Below are 25,150 nucleotides of genomic sequence, written 5' to 3'. Positions count from 1 at the left end.
ATATATATATATATATATATAATTAAACATCTCATTTTTCAATTCAATGTGTGAAATGATGCTGTCATATAAAGTGATATTATAATAAATATCAGGAAAGAGTCACTCCAGCGTGGAGGCTTCCAAAGATATACAGTATTCTTGTTGAGAATGACTGACCTTCCAAAATACAGAAGGAGAATTGAGGATCCTGTGAAATGATGATTCATATTTTGTTCACCATGCTCAGAGATATAATTGGTAGCATGTAATTTTCAATGGATGCTTAAACAAAGATAGGATGCTGAACTAAACATGTGCTAGTACAAGCACTGAATCTTGGTGCTACCATTTTTACTTTCAGTTTCAATTAGTAGCAATTTTACAATTAAACATAATGCAGTATTTAGATGACTTTTACTGACCTTGACTTCAAAATACATGGTTAATTAAAGTTATGTTGCTTTCAGCTTTAGAGATGTATCACGATTGAAAATGGCATCACATAAATTAATGTTTATATCATTGGTAAGAACAAACTCATCTTCACTGAGTCAAAGAATTCATGGTATGGGAATGGGGAAAGAGTAAGCAGGTTTTAATTCAGTTGTGTAGCTGTTTTACTTACAGAACATTGTAGATATGGAAGTCCGTTGAACAATTCAGCTCACTGAATATATCAAACTTCTTAGAACATATACCTAGTAATTATTATAAAACTGCGGGACCAAATTTTCCAAAATATCTAAGAATATTACACTAGAGAACTCCTATACTCTAGATTTTGTTTTTCAAATGCTGTCTGAGGTACTCATGATCCAAATTGTCTGGAGCTTACATGATCATTTAACAAATACCAAGCAGACAATCCAAATACTTTGCAGTTCTACTCTGCCAAATTGTGACCTGATACTGTACATAATTATCAAAGCCTCAAATCCAAATCTACTTTTGTAATTGGCTGAAAATGGAAAAATAAAGTCTTTCTCCAAATCTTGGACTATTGTATATAATTAATTCTTGGCATGTAATGTTTTGGGCATGGCGCTTTCAACCTACAGACATGATTTTCAGGGAAAACCCATTCACTAGTGTCTTTGTTGCCTTGTACCTGGAACTATTTCTGCCATTATAAAAGTAATTGCATTAACATTTTACAACTAATTTACAACTAATGCATCAAATATTTTATAATTTATGAAGCAGAAGATAAAGTTAAAATAGAAATAGTATTCAAATGTTTCAACATTCTGCTTACTTTCCAATATGTCTGCATTGGAATCTGAGAGCAGTATGAATCATACATGAATATAAATATATATGAACATATACATACATATACATATATGAACCATCCCAGAGTACAGAGTCTTTTCATTTGCTCTCCAATGTGACATAAAGTATGTGTTACTGGTGCATTTATAAACTGAAATTGAGGTTAGTCCTTTAAGCAAGGAGTTCTATTGTTGGCTCTTTTTTCCTAACAAAGAAAGTAAATTAGAGTTAAGAGTGGGCTATGTATAATAATAACCCTGAGCCATGATAAATCAATGAAACATTAATGTACATTATCTTATGAGTTTTAGCACTTTGGGTTATTGTCAGTGATAAGTTATTTATGGCATATTATTGTATTATGATCTTGAATGAAAATCATTGATAAGATTGCCAGTTATCTTTCCTTGGACATTTCTTATGTCACTTTAGATTTTTGGCTGCTATGGTTTGACAAGGGTAAATCTTCTAATTTTAAATAGTGTCTAGAATGGCCTGGTTGAATATAATATGCTGCTGACAGATAGTACAGCCTAAAGACTTTGTTTTGAAACAGCCCATGCAGCAACCTCTCAATTCACCTACAGTTTCTTTTTCTTCTTTCTGAAGTTTGCTCATTATTCCTCCTAGATGAACACATATCTCTGTTATTCAGAGATATATTTCTAATACTCTAACAGTAACGTAATAGCTGAAATTGGGGTGAATTATAAAGAATTCTTGACCTTATAGGATCATGGTCTTTAGTAAGTAATTTCATGACATGACATAAATCATGCCTCAAAAGTAAAGTTCATTCCTTAAAATAGTTATATATTATTATTGCTTGTGTATGTGCATGTGTATGTGTGTATATATGTGTATGTGAGAGAGAGAGAGAGAGAGAGAGAGAGAGAGAGAGAGAGAGAGAGGAGAGAGAGAGAGAGAAAGAGAGAGAGAGAAATGACCTCTTGCTTCTAACCTATGATTATGGTTTTCTCTTCACAAATATTTCTTTATGATTTAAACCTTATTAAGATTGGTGTGAGAGGAGAGGGAAGGGAAGAATGAGTGAAGGAGTGTATCACTGTTGTCTACTGACGTACACAATCAAGGCAGTGTTGATTTCCCATGTTCATAATGTTCTAACTATTGTGCTAGGTCTGTGGTGGGATTCATTCATTCAAGGTTCAGGACTGCCTTGTTCCCTGCAAGGCATTATAACAATTAATTAAGAAGCTGTATTAATGGTTCAAATTAGTCTTGTCTCTTGATCGTCAAGCCTTTGGTGGAAGCTCCCTCTCCAAGATCAGCTTCATTTCTGCTTATTCAGCTATGATACTTATGATTCCAGATAGTTAATATGAGCGAATACAGATTAAAGTTCTCAAAGAATGCATGTACACTGGTCTAGGTCGCACTATATAGAAGCATCTGGGTCTCTTTTCCCAGTGAAGTAACAAAAGCAGCTTGTTTATCTCACTAATGATGTATGTGGGCAAGAATATGTGCATCATATGTATTTCTTCATACATGTAAAAGCACATATAAAGAATTATGGAGCAATGTGTATGAAAGGTGGCCAATATGGAAAATTCATCTGTGCTTTGAACTCCAGAGTGTTACTATATGCCAATGTAACTAATCTTAGCTGTTCTTAAAGGCAGATTATAGCCTCTCAATGAAACAATGATTTTCACCAAAAAGTACATTTGTTAACATGATATGTATGATCTAATTAGGACAGAATAGCTCATGACCTCAAGCACACAAAACTGTAGCTTACCATGAATGATATTTTTAGAGTAAATTGCTTTATCAAGGAGATTCATTGCATGAGAAAGTTCCCAGGCTTATACATCACCAGAGATGGACTATTACAAGAGCTTACTGGTGTGTGTCCCTGAGGGTCAAGGGTGAATCCTGTGCAAGATGTATGAAATCCAAGCTTGTTGGGTTGTCTTACAGTGATATGATATGGCCTTGGGATGTATTTTAGACAATGGGACACTCTGCCCAGAGCCTGAAGTAGAGGGGTTAAATAATGAGCGATGACTTAATTGAAAGGCTGTCTTGCATCAACATACCCTGTCCACCAACATACCCTGTCTCTTTAGGGATAGAGAAACACACAGAGACAAGGGTTTTAATTCCACCTGTTTTCACGGAAATCTGCCACCCAGTGCTTCATGAGGAAGAGGGAATTGGATTTTTTTGAAGCCTCTAATTTCAGAAAAGCTTCTTTTGTACAAAAGGTGAGGCTTAAAGGTGATAACGTGCATTTAAAAGTCAAGCCAATCCGAGAAAGAATCTGAATACTCAGTTTGAACCTATTTTATCTTCTGTCTTTGAAGAAAGAACATCATGGGAACATTGAACTCAGAAGACAGTAATAATTTTTCATCTTAGGACAAAGAAAAAGAATCAACAACACCACATTTAAAAAGGTGGCAAACTGAGCAATATTGTATTTATTGTGAGGGGCTTATAAATATTATAAAGTAGACAAAACAAATACTGTGAATTCAAAACATGTGTCAGCTGAAAGTCATATCACATGTAGTGTGACTCTCAACAGAAACCCTGGAAAAAGTAGATTGAAATAAACATGACATATATGCTGACTGTGTGACAAATTTTTTCCTAGGGAAATGATACATACAAGTCTAGTTACCCCAGATAGGGTCCTCAGTACAGACAGAACTACAGATACCTCTAAAGTCCAAAGTAGTGAGTGAAGTATGAATGTTATTGGAGTTAATTACAGACGTGTTGTTACGAGGTGATTTACAGGAGCAGAAGCAACTCAAAGACAGAGATATCATCAAAGCCCACACCATCCCAGGTGACAATTCACAAAACAGGTAACCTGGACAACACTGCAAAGCCTACAGGCATCTCAACAGGTTGGAAAATACTTCTTCTCAGGGATTCAGTAGGTTCAAATGTCTTCCAGGCAGCGTGGCTGGTTTCTGCTTGTTTGGGGCATCTATTAGGGGCTCTGTGACTTGGCTTCTTTACTGTGGCAGAGAAGGGCCTAGAGAATCAGTTTCAGGGCCTTTCTGAAGCTATTTTGTGTTGTTTATCTTCTTGCTTAAGAAGCTGCCCTGCAGGATGCAATGTTAATCTCTCAGAAAACTGTTACATATCATTACTTAACCAGAATCTCACCTTAAGATTTTAAAAATTAAACATTGAGACAAACAGCAATAAAGATAGTTAAATCAATCCAACCTTAGTAATTATAACTGTGTGAACTAGATGGTGTAGTTAAGTGACAAATGGAGAAAAAATTTTAAAAAAATGTAGGAGCTGTGGTAGAGCATTTGCTTAGCATGTACAGGACCAGGAATTCAATCTCCAGCACCCACAGAATAAATACAGTTAAACACTCCTTCCTATAAGCACATGGAAAAAGCAGATATTCAAAGATACTAATACTAAAAAGATTAAAAATATGGCCATGCAAATAAAGCTCCAGAAAGCTGATGTTATGTAAATATAATGCAAAATAAGCCTTAAGGCTAAAAGCAAAGAGATGAAATCTTGTGTTCACATTGACATTAAGTACAGTTGACTAGAGAGACAGAACATAATTAAATACCTCATTTTAACATGGGATATCCCACTTGTCACTATCAAATATACCATTTGCATATAGACCACATCTCTCTCCTCTCTCTCCAGGGATAGTCCTTCACCTCACCAGGACTAAAACTCTTCTTTCTCTGGCTCCTTTCCCTTCTTCCTTGTCCTCTCTCTCCTGCCTTTGTCTCTCACTTCCTGCCCTTTGTCCCTCTGGAACAAATACATCCTTTTTGTGCTCAGAATTTGGTCTTGGCAAGTCGTGTTTGTGTGTGTGTGTGTGTGTTTGTGTGTGTGTATGTGCGTGTTTGTGTGTGTGTGTGTGGTGTGTGGTATGTGGTGCGTGGTGTGTGTGTGTGGTGTGTGGGTGCGTGTGTGTGTGGGGGGGGGTAGTATGTGCATGCGCGTGTGTGTGTGTGTGTGTGTGTACGTGTGTGTGCATGTGTGTGTGCGTGTGCATGTGCATGTGTGTGCGTGTGCATGTGCGTGTGCGTGTGTGTGTGTGTGTGTGTGTGTGTGTGTGCGTGACTCACCCTCTTTCCTGGTCTCCTCTTCTTGTTCATGATTTGCATATTCTGCAGTGGCCAGGAATGGAATTTGTTCTTGCCTCCCACACCTCAAACATTTGATTTACTTAGTTCCACCACTTATATAACTTTGATGGTTCCTTAAATTTTGTTTCCCCTTTGTTTCTACAACTAACTAGTTTTTGCAGCCATATGTAGTTACTATGCTCCCATTTCCAAACATGACTCCCGAGGCACATATAAAAGCTTAACTACTAATTATTGGAAACATTTTAAAATATTTAAAATAGGAGAACTAGAAACAGGTAACTTCTAATAAAAGTTATATATATGTATATGTATATATATATATATATATATATATATATGTGTGTGTGTGTGTGTGTGTGTGTGTGTGTGTTTGTGTGTGTTTATATATATATATGGCATTGTATAAAGGGTCTTCACAAAGTTCAAACCAAAAACACCCCAGTCTCAATAGCATTTGTAAGTAAATTAATCTTTAAAACGAAGGAAATCTGTCCACATTATGCTCCTGAAAGTAAGTAGATATTTTCTTGTAGCGGTTGTAGATTCAATGCTAAATCCTGTCCCTACTTGACTGCATTAGAAGACTGACTTGTGGGCAGCTGTATCTCCCTGCAGTGGACACGTGCTTTTCAAAGAAGTAGTGAATAAGCTTTTGCCTCAGTGGCAAGCACTAAAACTAACTGTAGCAATCTTAATATAGAAGTCAAATTATTTCTTTCAAAAGATGGAGACACTTGCAAAATAGACTGGAATGTGGAAAGCCTAAATAAAATGGTGACTGAAATAGCAGCAGGTATACAACAGCACATGAGTGCATGAGCCTGTGTAGTAGTGTGGCTCATCACCCGCTCAACCTTCAGAGGTTCCCCAAGTTTAGTGCGTGTCACACAGGACTTGCATTTAAATTCCTCATGACCCTTAACTGGAGGATGAAATGCAGCACCTGACCCCTGTAACAGTGAGACTGGAGTACTTTCTCCAGCTTTTACCCTAAGAAAAAATCAACTCGAAGGCCTTGTAAGTGACTGTAAGGGGAGAAGGAGAAATATGTCCATCCCAGGCTTCCTGCTCACAGATGGTGTCAATGAGACTTTCACCTCCCTCCAAACCTACAACTGAGGTAGGTCAGTAAAGGATAATGGTGGTTAAGAATGGTGCTTAGAAAGCAATACTGTAGCAAGTGCTGATAATATGATATGCTCCCTCCCTCCCTCTTCAGATATAATGGGAACATTGTAAATGTTCGAGGTAGGATGGAAGAATAAATGTTTAGTCTCTGGTAACTCATTAAAAACTTTTGCTATCAATATTTCACATTCGCCTAGTATTAAATAGAACTGTGTGCCTTTTGGATATGGAAGTTTAACAACATTATCTTTTTAAAGAGATTGTTAAATAAAAGGAGCCATCTGGTGAGGTGCTCTGATGAGTTTAGGTTTCCCAGATATGCATGTAAAAGACAGGGCTGCATTGTGAGCAGGCTGGAGGCAGTCAAATATCTAAACTACAGTTTTTAAACATTTGGTGCTCAATTACGTGCAGGAGGATGAAACAAAGAAAACATGTTTGTGTGTGTGTGTGTGTGTACACGATCACATCCATGTGAGTATCAGAAGACATACATGGGTTTTGAGTATATATCTTTCATCTTATATGATGGAAGGACTTGTTTTTATATAACCATCCTAGGGGTCCTATGAGGCTCCTGGGATCCATTTGTCTTGGGCTTCTCTCTCATCAAAGGGACACTGGGATTGTAGGTATACACTATGTGTTTAGCTCTAGATAAGTTCCTGGATTTTAATTGCGTCCTCATGTTTTCATGACGAATGCCTTCTTTACTCACTGTACTGAGTTTCCAGCCCAAGAAAACCTTTTCTTTCCTCCCCTTAAACATTGTCTGAGATATTTCATAAACTGAATCCAGAAACCTTTACTGTGAGAAAATTGTTGGTGTCACTGGAATGAACAGAATAGATGAGAAGGAATCTCATCATAGACACAAATATATTTTATATATGGGTAATATATGATAAAACAAGCAAGGGACTATCAAGAACAGTGTGTACACTGTGCCAGATTAGTGAGCACCTCTAAGGTTAGGAATCACACTAATATTTTTGAGGAATCATACTAATAACACATGGAATCATCAGTAAATTCAGATTCTGCTCCCAGAATTGTGATGTGATTGGTTTTATGTACAGTATAACTAGAAAATTTGGCTTACTAGATTGGTTTTACAAGAATTATGCAAGTAGAAGGAAATTGATTCTCAAATATCTTGCAGCAACTGATGCTGGTGAAATTCTATACTTTACTTCAGGTGGAGATATGATGTAGCTCTGATATATTTCAGATATATTCTCAGATCATTTGTTCATCAGTTTTTCCTTTTATTTCATCTCAGAATACATTCAGGTAAAATGTATAGGAAAATAATTTCTCGTGATTTGGTATAAATAAAAACACCTTTCATGTGCATTTTGATTAATTCATTATAAACTTGATTCAGTGACAGCAATTATTGTTGACAGCCAAGTCTCCTTGAACAAGGAAATCATTTTCCAAGGTTTTAGAATTAATGTCTCTATGTACATCTTTGATATTTCAAGGAAGTTAAACATGGTTGAATCTGTTAACAGTTCAAATATAAGTACTTTACAAACTGAACCTTAAAAATTTACAGATTTTAGTATAATTTAGAAAGATCATATTTCAGAAAGAATATGAGCTCTGTATATAAAATACAATCACGAAGCTCTTGTCACCAGCCCTGTATCCTCCAAAGGCAAAAATAAACATCAAAATATTTAGTTTGGGGACTAAGAAGATAAAGCCAGGTGACCTAGGTAATGATCCTTGGGACCCACATGTCAGGAGAATACTCACTTCTACACACACACACCTGGAGAAGCTAGATAGATTTCAGACCTCAAGATACAAATGGAGAACAACAATGTTATCTAAGCAGATGACACAGTCAAAACACTTGAGAAGCCATGAAAAACAGGGAATGCAATAAACACTTGAAGAGTTGGGGGAAGTATTGAGAGCCTCAAATGGGAAAGGAACTCCACAAGAAGACAATAGAGTCAACTAACCTAGACCCTTAGGAGCTTTCAGAGACTGAGCCACCAACTAAAGAGCATACTCAGGTTGGACCGAAGCTTCAGGCATATCTGCAGCTCAGTCGCCATGTGCGCTCCTCAACAACTGGAACAGACAGATGTTCCTAAAGCTGTAGGCTAACCATGGAAATATTTCCTAACAATGCTGCCTTGTGTGGCCTCAGTAATTTACCAGGGTGGGGGAGGTGTACCCAGTAGGGCTCCACCCTCTCAGAGGAGAGAACTTGGGGGATGGGGTGGTGACTCTGTGAATGGGGCACTGAACAGTGGGGCAGCATTTGGGATGTAAATTATAAAAAAAAAAAAAAAAAAAAAAAAACAGAAACCCATTCCATGGATAAGAACCAATTCCTGAAGCTATTAATGATGCTCTGTTATGCTTTCTGGAAGGAACTTAACATAACTGTCCTCTGAGAGGCTCCACCCAGCAGCCAATGAAAAGAAGTGCAGAGACTCACAACCAAACATAAGATGCAGTTGTCTAGGTTAATAATCACTTATTAGTGAGTGCATACCATGATTCACCTTTTGAGTCTGGGTTACCTCACTTAGTATGATGTTCTCTAGCTCCATCCATTTGCCTAAGAATTTCATGAATTCATTGTTTCTAATGGCCAAATAGTACTCCATTGTATAGATATACCACATTTTTTGCATCCACTCTTCTGTTGAGGGATACCTGGGTTCTTTCCAGCATCTGGCAATTATAAATAGGGCTGCTATGAACATAGTAGAGCATGTATGCTTATTACATGGTGGGGAATCCTCTGAATATATGCCCAGGAGTGGTATAGCAGGATCTTCTGGAAGTGAGGTGCCCAGTTTTCGGAGGAACCGCCAGACTGATTTCCAGAGTGGTTGTACCAATTTGCAACCCCACCAGCAGTGGAGGAGTGTTCCTCTTTCTCCACACCCTCTCCAACACCTGCTGTCTCCTGAATTTTTAATCTTAGCCATTCTGACTGGTGTAAGATGAAATCTTAGGGTTGTTTTGACTAATGAAGTTGAGCATTTTTTAAGATGCTTCTCTGCCATCCGAAGTTCTTCAGGTGAGAATTCTTTGTTTAACTCTGTACCCCATTTTTAATAGGGTTGTTCGGTTTTCTATAAGTGGTTATTAACCTAGAAAACTGGAATACCCAAAACATAATCCACACATCAAATGAGATACAAGAAGAAAGGAGGAGTGGCCCCTGGTTCTGGAAGACTCAGTGAAACACTATTCGGCAAAACCAGAACGGGGAAGTGGGAAGGGGTGGGAGGGAGGACAGGGGAAGAGAAGGGGGCTTACGGGACTATCGGGGAGTGGGGGGGCTAGAAAAGGGGAAATCATTTGAAATGTAAATAAAGTATATCGAATAAAAAAAAAAGAAAACAGAAAGAACAAAAAATACATTAAATTATTAAAGTAAAAAAAAATAAGATGCAGTTGGAGAATCTTATGGAAGACTTGAGGAAATGATTCAGCAACTTGTGGACAGTGACCCATAGGAAGACCAACAGAGTCTGCTAACCTGGACGCTTCCTTGTCTGTCATCAGTGGAGAGGATGTGCCTAGTCCTGCAGTGACTTGATGTGCAACAGGGGAGGGTGGGGGTGACGGGAGGTGGAATCCTCCTTCTCAGAGGAGAAGGGGAGGGAGGAAAGAAGGAGGAGATGGGGGCTGATATTGGGATGTAAAGTGAATAAATACATACATTTTAAAAAGAAAAAATAATAAAGAGAATATGCTTGATTTTCTTTTTAGGTAACAAAGAACAGATGCTGGTGAATCCCCAGCTTTAATACTAATAAAGGGTGCCTCCTAACATTTATAATCACTAAAAAATACCCCTGAAAACCGACAGTTAAAACCTTCTCAGCAGGACAAATGCTGCAAATGTTCAACAGTTCCAAGAAATAAAGAAGTCCTAAGGGCAAACGGACAGTGACAATGACAACCTCGGCTATCTTTAGGAAGTCTCTTTGATAATAGAGTAAGAATCAACATTTAAGCTGAAAAAAAAGTCCATTAATGTTTTTTCCAACTTAAAAAGTTATGATTGAGAAATATGAAAACAACTTTGATTTTTTTAATGGCTATTTTATTTATTTACATTTCAAATGTTATCCCTCTTCCCGGTTTTCTTTCCACAAACCTCCTATCTCCTTCCCCTGCTTCTATGAGTGTGCTTCTCCACCCACCCACCCACTCCTGCCTCACTACCCTAGCATTCCCCTACATTGGGGTATTGAGCCTCCACAGGACCAAACACCTCCCTTCCCACTGATGTCAGATAAGGCTATCCTCTGCTACATATGCAGCTGGAGCCATGTGTCCCTCCCTATGTACTCTTTGGTTGGTGGTTTGGTCCCTGGAAGCTCGGGGGGATTTGGTTGGTTGATATTATTGTTCTTCCTATGGGGTTGCAAAATCCTTAATCTCCTTCAGTCCTTTCTCTAACTTCTCCATTGGGGTCCCCATGTTCAATCTAGTGTTTGGTTGGGTACATCTGCATTAGTATTGGTCAGGCTCTGGCTGAGCCTCTCAGGAGACAACTATACCATGCTCCCATTAGCAAGCACTTCTTGGCATCAGCAGTAGTGACTGGGTTTGGTGGCTGTATATGGAATGGATCCCTAGGTGGGGCAATCTCTAGATGGACTTTCTCAACAACTTTGATATTAGAGATCACAGTTTATTATATTAAAGAAAACTTCATATGAGAATATATGTGATGCATGTGGGTAGGTTTATGGGAAAGCATCCTGTATTACTTGGATAATGTATAACAATTGTTGATAGAGCAATTTACATTTCTGCTTACTAAGTATTACTAACTATAAGCATTTATTAGCTGTAGTTTCCTACTGGCTAACCATGGCAGATGTCCTCATATGAAGTGTGTGAGTGGCCAGCTCTTTTTTAAAGTCCTGTATATTCTGCAAAGTTCTTATTTGAAATGCAACTAGGAACACAGCAGTAGGTTTGAGATATTTTATTTTAAAATCAAAGAAATTTCCATATATTGTGTGTTGAATTAACACCACCATATAACATCTTGAATGTTGTATTGATTACATCACTGGGCACTCTCTCCTACCAGACATGTAAGTTACAGACTTTGGTATCTTATCAGTCTGGTAATTGAATTTCAATTCGCTTAGGGAAACCATGCCTGGATTAATTGAGTCATTATATTTAAAGTTGGTAATAAACAATAACAGCAAGCATTTTTCTTTTCAAGTGCTCTTATTGCCTTTAACCATATTGAATTATTAAACCATCCAAATCAATAGTACTCACTAATTTTTAATAATGAGCTCAATGACTTAAAAGTAAACAGTGTTAAGAAGGGATTTTCCCTTTGAAGACAACCACATATTGCCTCATATGCGTGATATAAAGTGACCTTGCATCTGTTTTTGATCATCATTTGAATATTATTGGTAACTAACTTTTCTGCTCAAACGCATGCAAGCTTAACAATGGTTGATGAGTTATAGTACCACAATCAATAAATCTTGACTTAATTTCATAAATGTAGTTATGTAACCTAAATTGAATTCTCCATCAATTGAGACAAATCAATGGTTAAATGCCACAATACTGAGTTTCAATAATTTTGTTTTATACTTATATTGGTTTATGCTTGCAGGATCTAAATAAAAAATTTCTGGGGGAAATAGCTGAAGCAGAATTACCATTAACAGTAATACAGATGAAATATGTACTGCAAAGGAAAATATTTATCAGAATTGGTATGTACCAAAAATATATGGAATCATGGAGCACAGGGAAGAGCTTATGAGTCAGGAACCTGTACGTCCCTGTACGTTCAACCCCACCATTGACAATTCTCATGAATCGAAACTAGTTACCTAATTTACCAAAGCTCTGTTCACATCTTGGTAAAGCAGAATTTTTATATAGCCCAAGAGTTAGGGCATCACCACTGCCTTTTAAAATTGAAAATATTTTGTATTCATATGATTATTTTCATTGCTATTCATTTATCTCTTCTGTGAATTCAAATTTTTAAATATATATATTTATCACTGCAACATCTACAAATTTATTTCTAAGTTATTCATGGACTATTTATAAATAGTTTTAATACTTATTAAAGATTTTATCTACCTTGCCTCAGGGCTTTTCTATCTTTATAAATAAGGTTCAGGAAAATTATCTTTTAGATAGAAAAATGTGAATGGAAGATTGAGATTAGATAAAAACACTTTCTGGGTTAAAACTACAATATTGGACTGTGCAGGAATTTTTACATCAATGGTTTCTTGTTTATGTATCAGTGTAAACATAAATATTAATCAAGGTATATACACATAAATACAGTATCAGCATAAGAATGTCAATGACATACTACAGAAAAGTTCTTAGCATTTTCTTATTTTACAAATGGATAAGGAAGAGTGTCTGGAAGGGAGACTGATGAACAAACCTTCTTTTGAGGTGTTAGGCATTGCTAAGTGGTTCGTTCAGGTTGATTCATTCACCCACTCATTCATGACACCATGTGTTGTCTATGATCTAGCTCCTTCTCAAGTGCTGACTCTGCAAGGGTGTGAAGGATGTTCTGAGGTCATTTTGGTCATAGAGAGAGAAGCATGCCTGTAAAGAGTTATTTCAACAGTGTTCTAGTTGTCACAGTGGGAAGTTATCTAAACTTTACAGCACAATAGAGTAATGAGAAATGCTGGTTTGCCTTCCTAGAAAAAGGACAATTAGGAGCCAACACGATAATATATTTCATTTTTATTTTTTTCTTAATTTATTTTCCCAGTGAAAGATATTTTTGACAAAGTCCATATGTTGGTTTGAAAATTCATATATATATATATATATATATATATATATATATATATATATATATATATATATGTATATATGTATGTATGTATGTATATAATTCATATATAGTTACATATGCTGTAAATACTTAATATGCATAAAATATATATAATATATTACCAAGAAAGAACGAGGGGGGAGAGAGAGGGAGAGCAAAAGCTCAAGCCATTTAGATTCTTCTGATTCTACCTTCCCAGTGTAATTATAGATGTTTTCTTTTATATGGGAGCCAAAGAAAGCTGAAACACATCTTCATGCTTTAATGTCAGGTATTTTCTCTGTCGATCTGTCTCCCCCACTGTCTAATGATTTTTGTTTTGAGTACAGAAAAGATTGCTCTTCTATATTGGTTCTACGTCATAACACCATTTATTCATTTAAAATTGGCCCAACACCCATTCTTTCCTTTACCAAACCCTGCAATGGTTCTTCTACGTCCACCAGGCATCAACAATGTTCTCTAGAACCCTGTCTTATCAAGAATCTTGTAAACTCAGGTTATCCGGAATCCCTCACCTACAATAACTGACAACTTGTAGAATCCATAGGTTTTATTTTCCTTCAGTGAGGATCTTATATCATACATTGCAAGAATTTCCCTAATGTCTTTTTAAATGTTATGTTTTCTAACATTATCAAATTCCCATCCATACCCTGAGTGGTTACAATCCTGACTTCTCTTTCTTCTATAAGAAGTGGAGTCTACCATCTCCCCTTTGCTACTAATTTCATTCTAATAGTATATACATATAGTATATGTTCTGAAGAAATTCTGCCTAACTAGTTTCTGGAAAACTTTTAATAACTACATGTGATAGTGTCTGTGACTGCTGTGCATATTATAATGTATAGTTCCCTAAACTCTCCTGTTGCTTTGCTGGGACATGGGTAGGTGACCCCATGAGGACCACACTCAGGAAGAATTTCCAGCCTTGGACTTTCTCTACTGATTTTCTCTCAGCAACAGCCTTTATTAAACTATAAGGTTTGGGTTATGTAACATTAAGATCAATCCACTGGGTATTCTGAAATTGTATACATACAGAAGATCATGTAATGGATTTGCATCCTAATTCAAGTTCCTTCTCAAAATTAAGTATTTCAAGATTCTAGTTCTGTGAGCTTTCTTTCAAAATTATTTTTGCAAACAGTCAATTTTCTATAATAATATTTATATAACTAAGGTTCATAATGCAACTTTAATTCTTACTTCAAAATATACATCAGATTTTGCTTTTAAAAAGTTTCAGTCTTGTTGCATATCAAGAGCAATTATCTTACATTGATTTTTTTCTTATTTTTGACCAATTGGTCTCCCTATAACACTATATACTAAACAATGGTATAAATGATTTGCTTTGTTTTAAAATCTTTAAGCCAATCTTTACTGTGGTAGGGCCACACTGGATTTCTATTGAATTGTTAATGTTTTCTGTAGAGGTGGGCATGGAACTTAGGGATGCATACATGCTGGCGATTGCTCTTCCACTGAGTCATACCCAGACTCAATTTTATGAACTGAATGGTGAGCCCATGATGAGTTACGTCATGCACATGTTCTCTATCATTCCATCCAAATACTTTTTTGTGATTTAGAGAATTAATGTTTTAAAATGAGTGTTGTTTTCTATTTGACCACCCCTTGGGGTGCTTATACATTATCTCATGAATTTGCTTAATTGCCCTGTACAAATTCCTCTGTTATTGACAGTAACTTTGAAGCTAGAGTAAATACTTAAGCCACTTTGAGAATATCACAACTGGTAGACTATAGAGGAGGCTTGGGGTGGTACAGTGTAACTACAGACTTGGCTTTTCGATGGACCGTGTCAGCAAAGAAAGAGGATCTGTCTGAATGATAGAATGAGTAAATGGTTTATTTTAGACAAATTTAGGATATATATTAATCTCTGTATGTATATATATATCATATATACTTGCATGTATATATAAACATATATCATTTATATCAGTAGATATTATACAAGTATAAAAAAGTATATATGTAATATATAATACTATATAAAAATATAGTATATTTTTAATGATCTATTTTCTTTCCTGGGCTCAGAAATAGCCTTAAACATCTTTGCTATATTATGTCAAACATACGTTTCTAATATGTGATGATGGTATCATAAACTATAATTTACTTAGCCATTTGCTGCTTTTGAGCATTTATGTTGCTTCTAATTTTTGACATCATAAAAAATGAATTCATGCGATGCTTAGATCATTTTTTTCTTTCAGATATATTTTTAGAAAAGGAATTTTTGGACCAACTGATTTAAGTATCATCTCTGACAAGTCACTTGACTCTTGAGCACAGTAAGAGCTCTGGTAACTTTTGGTAAACTATTTCCTGGTATAAACTTACCCCACCCCATCTGCATAACTCAATCCACAGTGTATATTTAAGGTATTGTTCTCTATTTGAAAAGGGAGTATGGGGACGTTATGGGTTGAGTAATTTTACATGAAAGAGGTTTTTTCTCCAATGTAATTTAGCTCCATAATTAGTTGACTTCTAGTTAAGAAAAAAAAATGAAAGAAAGGGGAAGGAAGAAAGGAAGGAAGAAAAGAAAAGAAAAGAAAAGAAAAGAAAAATTCTTCTGGGCATGCCTGGCTTAATTCGGTGAAAAATTTAAAATGAGCCCCAAGGCTTCCAGTGGCTCTGGATGGTGGCAAAACCTTGACTGACAGGTACACTATCTTTGTCTGCCAGTTGTTGGGGGATTGGATCCAAAGGTTTGTGAATCTATACCACTGAGCTACATCCTTCTGTACATATGTATATGCATATATGTTGATATATATATATATATATATATATATATATATATATATATATATATACACATATATATATATCTTCAAAGGAGTGTGTCTATTGACTTAAAGTCTTGTCCGTTCAGCAGATGTCTATTTTGAATTTGTCTGTTTCTAAAAGCTGAGGAGAACTTAGAGAGCAAGAGGGAAAAAAAGGAAAGAAAAGCAAAGCAAAGAAAAGAAAGAAATTCTGAGAAACAGCACAATCTTCTAGTACATAGCTCTGCAAAACATGTATTCTAATTATATTAAAAGCCAATGATTTAAATTACTAATCTAAAACCACTGCATTTTAAGCCAGCATAGGCTCCCAGAAGGAGTTTTCTGAACTCAAGTTCAATTTTACATAACAGGCCTAGAGTAGTAGTATCACATTCTAAAATTTAAAAGATACTGATAGTTTTAAATTTCAAATAATTATTTTTATTTTAAGGCATAGCTTTATGGTTGTTACTAAGGTAAACACAAGCGCGCGCGCGCACACACACACATACACACACACACACATACAGGAGGAATCTCTAGACACTTTAGGTCATTTAGGTCATTCGTGGAAAGTGGTACCCTATGATGATTCTGTCATCTTTAATGCATATTCATTTGGTATATGCCTGTAGCAAAGTACATTTAAAGCTGGTGAAATATGGTATCTAGTTTACATATTAACTAGACCCATAAACATTATTGGAGAAATTGTTCTTATACAGGAGTCAAGGCTGCTGAGTCATCCATTCTGAAATTTTCTAGACAGAATTAGTAAACGTGCAGGATGAAGAATAGAAGGCAGTTTATATCATTTTAACTCAATTAACTATCATCATTACCATACTAATGTGTTTAAATTTATCCCTGACATTAGTCCCAAGTGTGAATTATTCATGGTTTCATTAAAGTATCCTTATTTTTATAATCACACATTGAAAAACATAAACCATTTCATCAATTAGTACTAAAATTTCTACTCATACAATCTCAAAGAGTGATGGAAAGTCCCATGTTAGACTTGGTGTGTTTGATTATATTTTCCAGTACATAACATTAGATTAATTTAACCTTCATATATTAGTTGTAAACATATTCTTTTAAGATAACTTTGCTAGAGACCCAGACTTGCAGTAAGAGTGAGAAAAATATAACATTTTCTTTAGAAGTGTTGATATGGAAAACCGAAAACTATTGATTTGGTACTCATGTTATATTGACTTTGAAAAACTTAAAAATCATGTACCTTCTACGTTTTGGGAGATTTTTATGAAGTATTGAGATGTGCTTCAAGAATCAGTTGGAGTGGAGGACTCCGGCAGCTGATCTTTATAAAGACTGTGAAGGGTTTTGCTACTCAAAATTTCTTGTCGCTTGTTTCACAGAATTATAAAGTCAGAAGGCAAGATCATTTGATTGTTTAATTATGAATTCAACTTTAACTTTAAAAATGTATTTTGTTTTACCTTTTGCCATTAAATTTTTACATGTAGATTTTGAGGTTCCACTCCAATGCATAAAGATCTTAGAAGCTACCATTTCTGTTTTTATGACAACAAAAAAGCCCAGCAAAGCAAAATCAATAGTGCCTCTTTGGTGGAGGGGGAGGCATTAGGAGACAACAAAATTTTCTGTACAGTCTCTCACCCTCAAAGCTGCAGGCAGGAGAACATCCTGATCTCCAACTGTGCCCTCCACTAGAAAAGAAGACACTAAAACCATAAAGTGACAAGACCACTTTAGCGCCGATTTTGACAAACTGTCAGAGGCAAATTGTGGACTCCCACAACAATGGGAGAGTCTGATTGTGAGGAGCCTCTACACCTCCTCAGCTGTGCTACCAGGAACCCTGTCAGATTCCTGTGGTGACAAAATGAGAAATATTCCCCTCCTGTCTCTCTGAGAAGAAAGAACAATTATGAAAAATATCCAGATCCCTCAAAGTAGCAAAGGCTCATTTATAAGATTTTTATATCTTTGTTGAAGGAAAGAAAAAAAGGCAAGACTCTTCAAGTTGTCAACTTTTATCATTTGGGTGTGAACTATGCCTCATGGACGCATGCGATTGGGTACTTGTTTACCTACTGTTTGGCAGCAGTAATGGCTCTGGCTTTGGTTGAAGACATGCTGTTGTTTCCTTCATTAGAAGTCAATCCAGGACTCTTGATTTGTAGGGCTATCCTAGGAATCTTCTGAGGGTTTGCCAATCAAGCATTCAAAGGCTGTTGTAGCTATGATTAAAGGGAGCTAACAACATCCCTATTCTTCTGCAGACTGTGGTATCTTCTCTGTGTGATGCTGGGTGAGGGCAAGGATTTGGGATACGCTTAGGCAGTGGAATGCTCATAACTTCTGAGTTTGGTAAGGCTTAGTGACAATTCAAAGCCAATCTGAACAGAAAGCACAATCATTAATTATTGGTGGTTTTGTTTATTTTGTCCAAATCATTCCCAAATGCCTACAGTTTTCTTACCAGAAGGCTGTAGCAATCCAAATTTTTACCTTATTCCTCATCATGCTAACAAATGGTTAAAAAAAAATCATGTATTATAAGAGACCCTTATAGGAGACAAGGAGAACCTAAGCAAACACTTGCTCCCTGGGTGGTTGACGCATGTGCAATAGCAACTTCCTCACAGCGGTGACATGAGATCAACCTGCTGTCCTGGAAACAGATGATGCCTGGTGGTTTGACCGGGCGATGCCAATGGACAGAGGACACCACATCATCAGGGCAGCTGGAAACCAATGAGATGCTTGGAGGAGGGTATAAAGGTTTGCCTATTTCCTGTAATAAGTGAGTTCTGCTTTTGCTACTTGCCTGACTCCCAGAGTCCTTGACTTTGAACCTTCCTACCCCTGCCCACCCCCTCAACCCCCCCCCCCCCACAACGAGGGTCCCAACTGGGGAAAAACAACTCTTGAAGTAGTGGTGATGTTCTGTTGCCCTAAGGAAAATAAAAACGAAGAGGTTGCTTCAAATTTCCACAGGCCTTCTCTTACATGAGAGACTTCTCAATGCTGGGTGTCCTATCCCACAAACTGAGTTTACTTGCCTTGCCTGCCTTAGAATCTAAAGGAAAGGGAGATAAAGAGAAGAATAAATCAAGCAAGGCCGTATCAGCCATGATCATATTCCCCATTAGAAGTCTGACGGCCACTGGGGCAGCCCCATGGCCTTTGAATCACTTACTACCTACTTCCCACTGTTGCACCTTACTCTGCTCACAGCCTTATTCCAGGATGAGCAATAGCCTTCGAAGGACGTGACACTTTTTTTAAAATAATTTTTCATTTTCAATATTCTTTGTTTACAATCAAAATGATTTTCCCTTTCCTGGTTCCCCACTCCCCATAAGTTCCATAAGCCCTCTTCCCTCTGCCCATTCTCCTATCAACCCCCTCCTACTTCTCTCTCCTGGTATTCCGCAACAATGCTGGAAAAAGCATTTTCAGGACCAAGGACCTCTCTTTCCTCCTTCGTGGGAGTCATTTGATATGTGAATTGTATCTTAGGTATTCAGAGTTTCTGAGCTAATATCCACTTATCAGTGAATGTATTCCATGTGTGTTCTTTTGTGATTGGGTTACCTCACTTAGGATGATATTTTCCAGTTCCAATCATTTGCCGAAGAATTTCATGAATTCATTGTTTTTAACTGCTGAGTAGTATTCCATTGTGTAAATATAGCACATTTTCTGTGTCTATTCCTCCATTGAGGGACATCTGGGTTCTTTCCAGCTTCTGGTTATTATAAATAGGGCTGCTATGGACATAGTGGAGCATGTTTCATTATTGCATGCCAGGAAATCCTCTGGGTATATGCCCACAAGGGGTATTACAGGGTCTTCCAGAAGTGTCATGCCCAGTTTTCTGAAAAACAGCCAGAGTGGTTTCCAGAGTTGTTGTACCAACTCGCATTCCCACCAGCAGTGGAGGAGTGTTCCTCCTTCTCCACATCCTCGCCAACACCTACTGTCTCCTGAGTTTTTAATCTTAACTATTCTGACTGGTATAAGGTGAAATCTCAGGGTTGTTTTGATTTGCATTTCCCTAATGACTAATGAGGTTGAACATTTTTTTAAGGTGCTTCTCAGCCATTAGAAGATTTTCAGGAGAAAATTCTCAGCACCTCTGGTACCTTCTCCAAAATCGACCATATAATTGGTCACAAGACAGACCTCAACAAATATAAGAAGATCAAAATAATCCCATGGCTTCTTTCAGATCACTCTGGAATAAGAGTGCTCTTCAATAGCAACAAAAACAACAGAAAGTCCACATACACATGGAAATTGAACAATACTCTCCTCAATGATACATTGGTCAAGGAAGAAATAAAGAAAGAAATCAAAGACTGTCTAGAATTTAATAAAAATGAAGGCACAACATACCCAAATTTATGGGACACAATGAAAGCAGTGCTAAGAGGTAAACTCATAGCCCTGAGCGCCTCCAAAAAGAAAATGGAGAGAGCATACACTAGCAGTTTAACAGCACACCTGAAAGCCCTGGAACAAAAAGAAGCTAATCACCCAGGAGGAGAAGAAGACAGGAAATCATCAAACTCAGGGCTGAAATCAATCAAGTAGAAACAAAGAGAACCATACAAAGAATCAACAAAACCTGGAGCTGGTTCTTTGAGAAAATCAACAAGATAGATAAACCCTTAGTAAGACTAACCAAAGAGCACAGAGACAGTATTCAAATTAACAAAATTAGAAATGAAAAGGGAGATATAACAACAGAAACCGAAGAAATTAAAAAAATCATCAGATCCTACTACAAAAGTCTATGTGCAACACAACTGGAAAATTTGGAGGAAATGGACAATTTCATAGATAGATACCAAATACCAAAATTAAATCAGGATCAAATACATCAGCTAAACAGTCCCACAACACCTGAAGAAATAAAAGGGGTCATAGAAAGTCTTTCAACAAAAAAGCACAGGGCCAGATGGTTTCAGTGAAGAATTCTATCAGATCTTCAAGGAAAACCTAACACCAATACTCCTCAAGTTATTCCACAAAATAGAAACAGAAGGAACACTACCCAACTCATTCTAAGAAGCCACAATTATGCTGATCCCAAAACCACACAAAGATTCAACAAAGAAGGAGAACTACAGGCCAATATCCCTTTTGAATATTGATGCAAAAATACTCAATAAAATTCTTGCCAATCGAATCCAAGAACACGTCAAAACCATTATTTACCATGATCCAATAGGCTTCATCCCCGGGATGCAGGGATGGTTCAATATAAGGAAATCCGTCAATGCAATCCATCACATAAACAAGCTCAAAGAAAAAACCACATGGTCATTTCATTAGATGCTGAAAAATGCATTTGACAATGTTCAGCATACTTTCATGCTAAAAGTCTTGGAAAGAACAGGAATTCAAGGCCCTTACCTAAACATGGTAAAAGCAATATACAGCAAACCAGTAGCCAACATCAAACTAAATGGAGAGAAACTGGAAGCAATCCCACTAAAATCAGGGACTAGACAAGGCTGCCCCTTCTCTCCATATCTTTTTAATATAGTACTTGGAGTTCTAGCTAGAGCAATTAGACAGCATAAGGAGATCAAAGGGATACAAATTGGAAAGGAAGAAGTCAAACTATCACTATTGGCAGATGATATGATAGTATACTTTCGTGACCCAAAAAAACTCCACCAGAGAACTCCAACAGCTGATAAATAACTTCAGCAAAGTGGCTGGTTATACAAATCAGTTGCCTTCCTACACTCAAAAGATAAGCAGGCTGAGAAAGAAATTAGGGAGATGACACCATTCACAATAGCCACAAACAATATGAAGTATCTTGGTGTGACTCTAACCAAATTAGTGAAAGATCTGTAGGACAAGAACTTCAGGTTTCTGAAGAAGGAAATCCAAGAAGACCTCAGAAAATGGAAAAAACTTCCATGCTTGTGTATTGGTAGGATTAATATAGTAAAAATGGCCACCTTACCAAAAGTAATATACAGATTAAATCCAATTCCCATCAAATTCCCAACTCAGTTTTTCATAGAGTTAGAAAGATCAATTCTCAAATTCATCTGGAATAACAAAAAAAAAAAAAAAAAAAAAAAAAAAAACAAAAAACCATGATAGCTAAAACTATTCTCAATAGTAAAAGAACTTCAGGGGGAATCAGTATCCTGGACCTCAAGCAGTACTACAACAGAGCAATAGTGTTAAAAACTGCATGGTACTGGTACAGTGACAGGCAGGTATATCAGTGGAATAGGACTGAAGACCCAGAAATGAACCCACACACCTATGGTCACTTGATCTTTGACAAAGGAGCTGAAAACATCCAGTGGGAAAAAAGATAGCCTTTTCAACAAATGGTGCTGGCTCAACTGGAGGTCAGCTTGCAGAATATGAATTGATCCATTCTTATCTCCTTGTACTAAGCTCAACTCCAAGTGGGTCAAGGTCCTCCACATAAAACAAGACACACTGAACTAATAGAAAAGAAACTGGGGAAGACCCTTGAGGACATGGGCACAGGGGAAAAATTCCTGAATAGAACACCAATAGCTTATGCTCTAAGATCAAGAATCGACAAAAGGGACCTCATAAAATTACAAAGTTTTTGTAAGGCAAAGGACACTGTCAAGCGGACAAAATGGCAACCAACAAATTGGGAAAGGTTCTTCACTAACCCTACATCTGACAGAGGGCTAATATCCAATATATACAAAGAACTCAAGAAGTTAGACTCCAGAGAGCCAAGTAACCCTATTAAACATGGAGGCTCTGACACATTACATCTATCCAACATGCTGCCCCAGGCTAGGCACAGACCAAACTTTTATCCTGGGGCTTGGTCTTGTGAGTTCTGCCCATGTCCACCAAAGTCATGGAGAAGCACACATGAGAGTTTCTTTGCTGGACAGTTTTTTTACTTCCCTCACACATTTAAAATATAAATAGCCTTGTTCTTCTTTCAGATGTTTATTTCTTTGCCTAAAGTAAAAATTTTGATAGGAAAAGCAGGAGTCGGTGCTGAGAGCAAGAGTCAGTACCCAGAAAAATCTGTATTGTGTATGCTCAGAACCTCAGAAGATTAAAATCGTTTTCCCTTGGTGAGGACTTATATACTTCTGGAATGACATAACTCTATAATTACACCTTCTCTTATAGCCCAAATTTGTCTTAACTTTGCAAAACCTAGATTGCATCCTTGGCCAAATATGGACAATGTGGGTTATCTCACTGATCCCTGGAAATTATTATTTTTAATACGCGAGGGAAAGTTTAATATGAGAACAAAATAGTATCATTAGTTACAAAGCTATTTCGACAATATCTCTAATTTTCTTATGGGCTGTTGTACTGGATTGGACAGAATCATTGTGCCTCATAAAGTTGTCAAGTTAATCTGAGTTACAGATGTTTGACAGGCAAATAAAAATGAAAAATTATTGTTACCAACATTGGAGATTATAGATCCATACTTGTAGAATTTAATAGTTATAATCTTTCAATTTAGATGAGCAGTGTTATCTGCCATGATAACATTTTTTAATATCAAGGTAAGGATTTTATCTTCCACATCAAAATATACTTTGAAAAATTACTTCTTGGGGAGCCCCTATGCACACTCTAAAAGTAAAAATGATCTTACAGGTCCTTTTTAAAAGATATTAAATTGGAATTAGAAACTATGCATTTATAAGCCAAAAATAATCTCTTGAGGGTTATTTTCAATCATATTTTATAACAAACTCAAACCACTCAATCTCTCTTAAGGGAATTCATTACTCTGCTTATTTCTCTACTCAACCTGTCCTTTCAAATCTCTAAGAAATGGAAGAACAATTTACAGCATTAAGCATGTTTACTGTGGGTGTATCGGGAAGCCTTGACCTTTAACTGCAGCCTCGTATTTGGGTCTCATGACTATTTCATCTCATAACAGAGCATGAAAGTACAAGAGAGTCCTGAGCTATATCAAGTTCTCGACCCCATTCTTTTGCAGCCCTGCTAATCACTCTCATTTTAACTTTTGACAACAGAGTTAAATAGACTTACATAAAATGATGTATTTTGAATGCTCTGTTACAGGTTTTTGCTCAGTGGGAATTTGGCAAATTGCTGGGCATCTTTATGGAACTTTGTTAAATCTCTTTTTAGATAGAGCATTCTGAAATTAAGGGACAAATGAAGTTAATGATCCTAGGATTTGTGAGTATAAATTTTATCAGTAATCAATTTTTTTTTAATCCCAGTATAGGTCAGGATAGATTCTATACATTTTAGTAATATGTAAATAGTACGGGTTTCTATAATCAGTTGTTAGAAATCAACTGATTACATATATCAAATAAAACCATAGAGGATCATCAAGTGTTGGTTCCTGTTATTCATGTACTTTAAGTATAAAATGCGTATTTTTTGAAAATATAAAAATAACGAGATGTGAGATTTCTATTTATTTAAAATAATATATAACTTTCCAATCTATCTCCTGAGGTGGCTTTGACAACCGTTAAAGGCTTCATCTCATCTTCATTAGTCGCCCTGTCTGATTGTGTGGATGCTAGTCATCCCACCCATTTCATACACGAGAAACCTTATCCACAATGTTGGTGAAGGTTCCGGTAAGTGTCTCAGGGCTAGTTCTCAATGGGACTAGGACCTGAACCTGGTTTTATGACTCTTTGGAAAAGATGTTTCCCACAGGCACTTGAAAGATAAATTCAGTTATATAAGGATGACATTTGCAGTGCTGTAGACCTCGACCTGTAGGAAGCTATCATAAGACATTCGATGCTACATGTAGAGATTGCTTGCTATGTACTTAGCACTTTGCTTTTCCTGTCTAAACATACGAAGACAAAGCCATTGATCTCAAGCAGGAAATAATGGAAGCTCAAGTAAATGCAACATGCAGTGTTATAATAGATATCAGATCATTAAAGACTGTGCAGGAAACCTAGCGGAGGGAAGAATAATTTACT

Source organism: Apodemus sylvaticus, chromosome 4 (assembly GCF_947179515.1).
Source record: "Apodemus sylvaticus chromosome 4, mApoSyl1.1, whole genome shotgun sequence".
In the NCBI taxonomy this organism is placed as follows: Eukaryota; Metazoa; Chordata; class Mammalia; order Rodentia; family Muridae; genus Apodemus; species Apodemus sylvaticus.
This window is presented reverse-complemented; position numbering follows the sequence as displayed.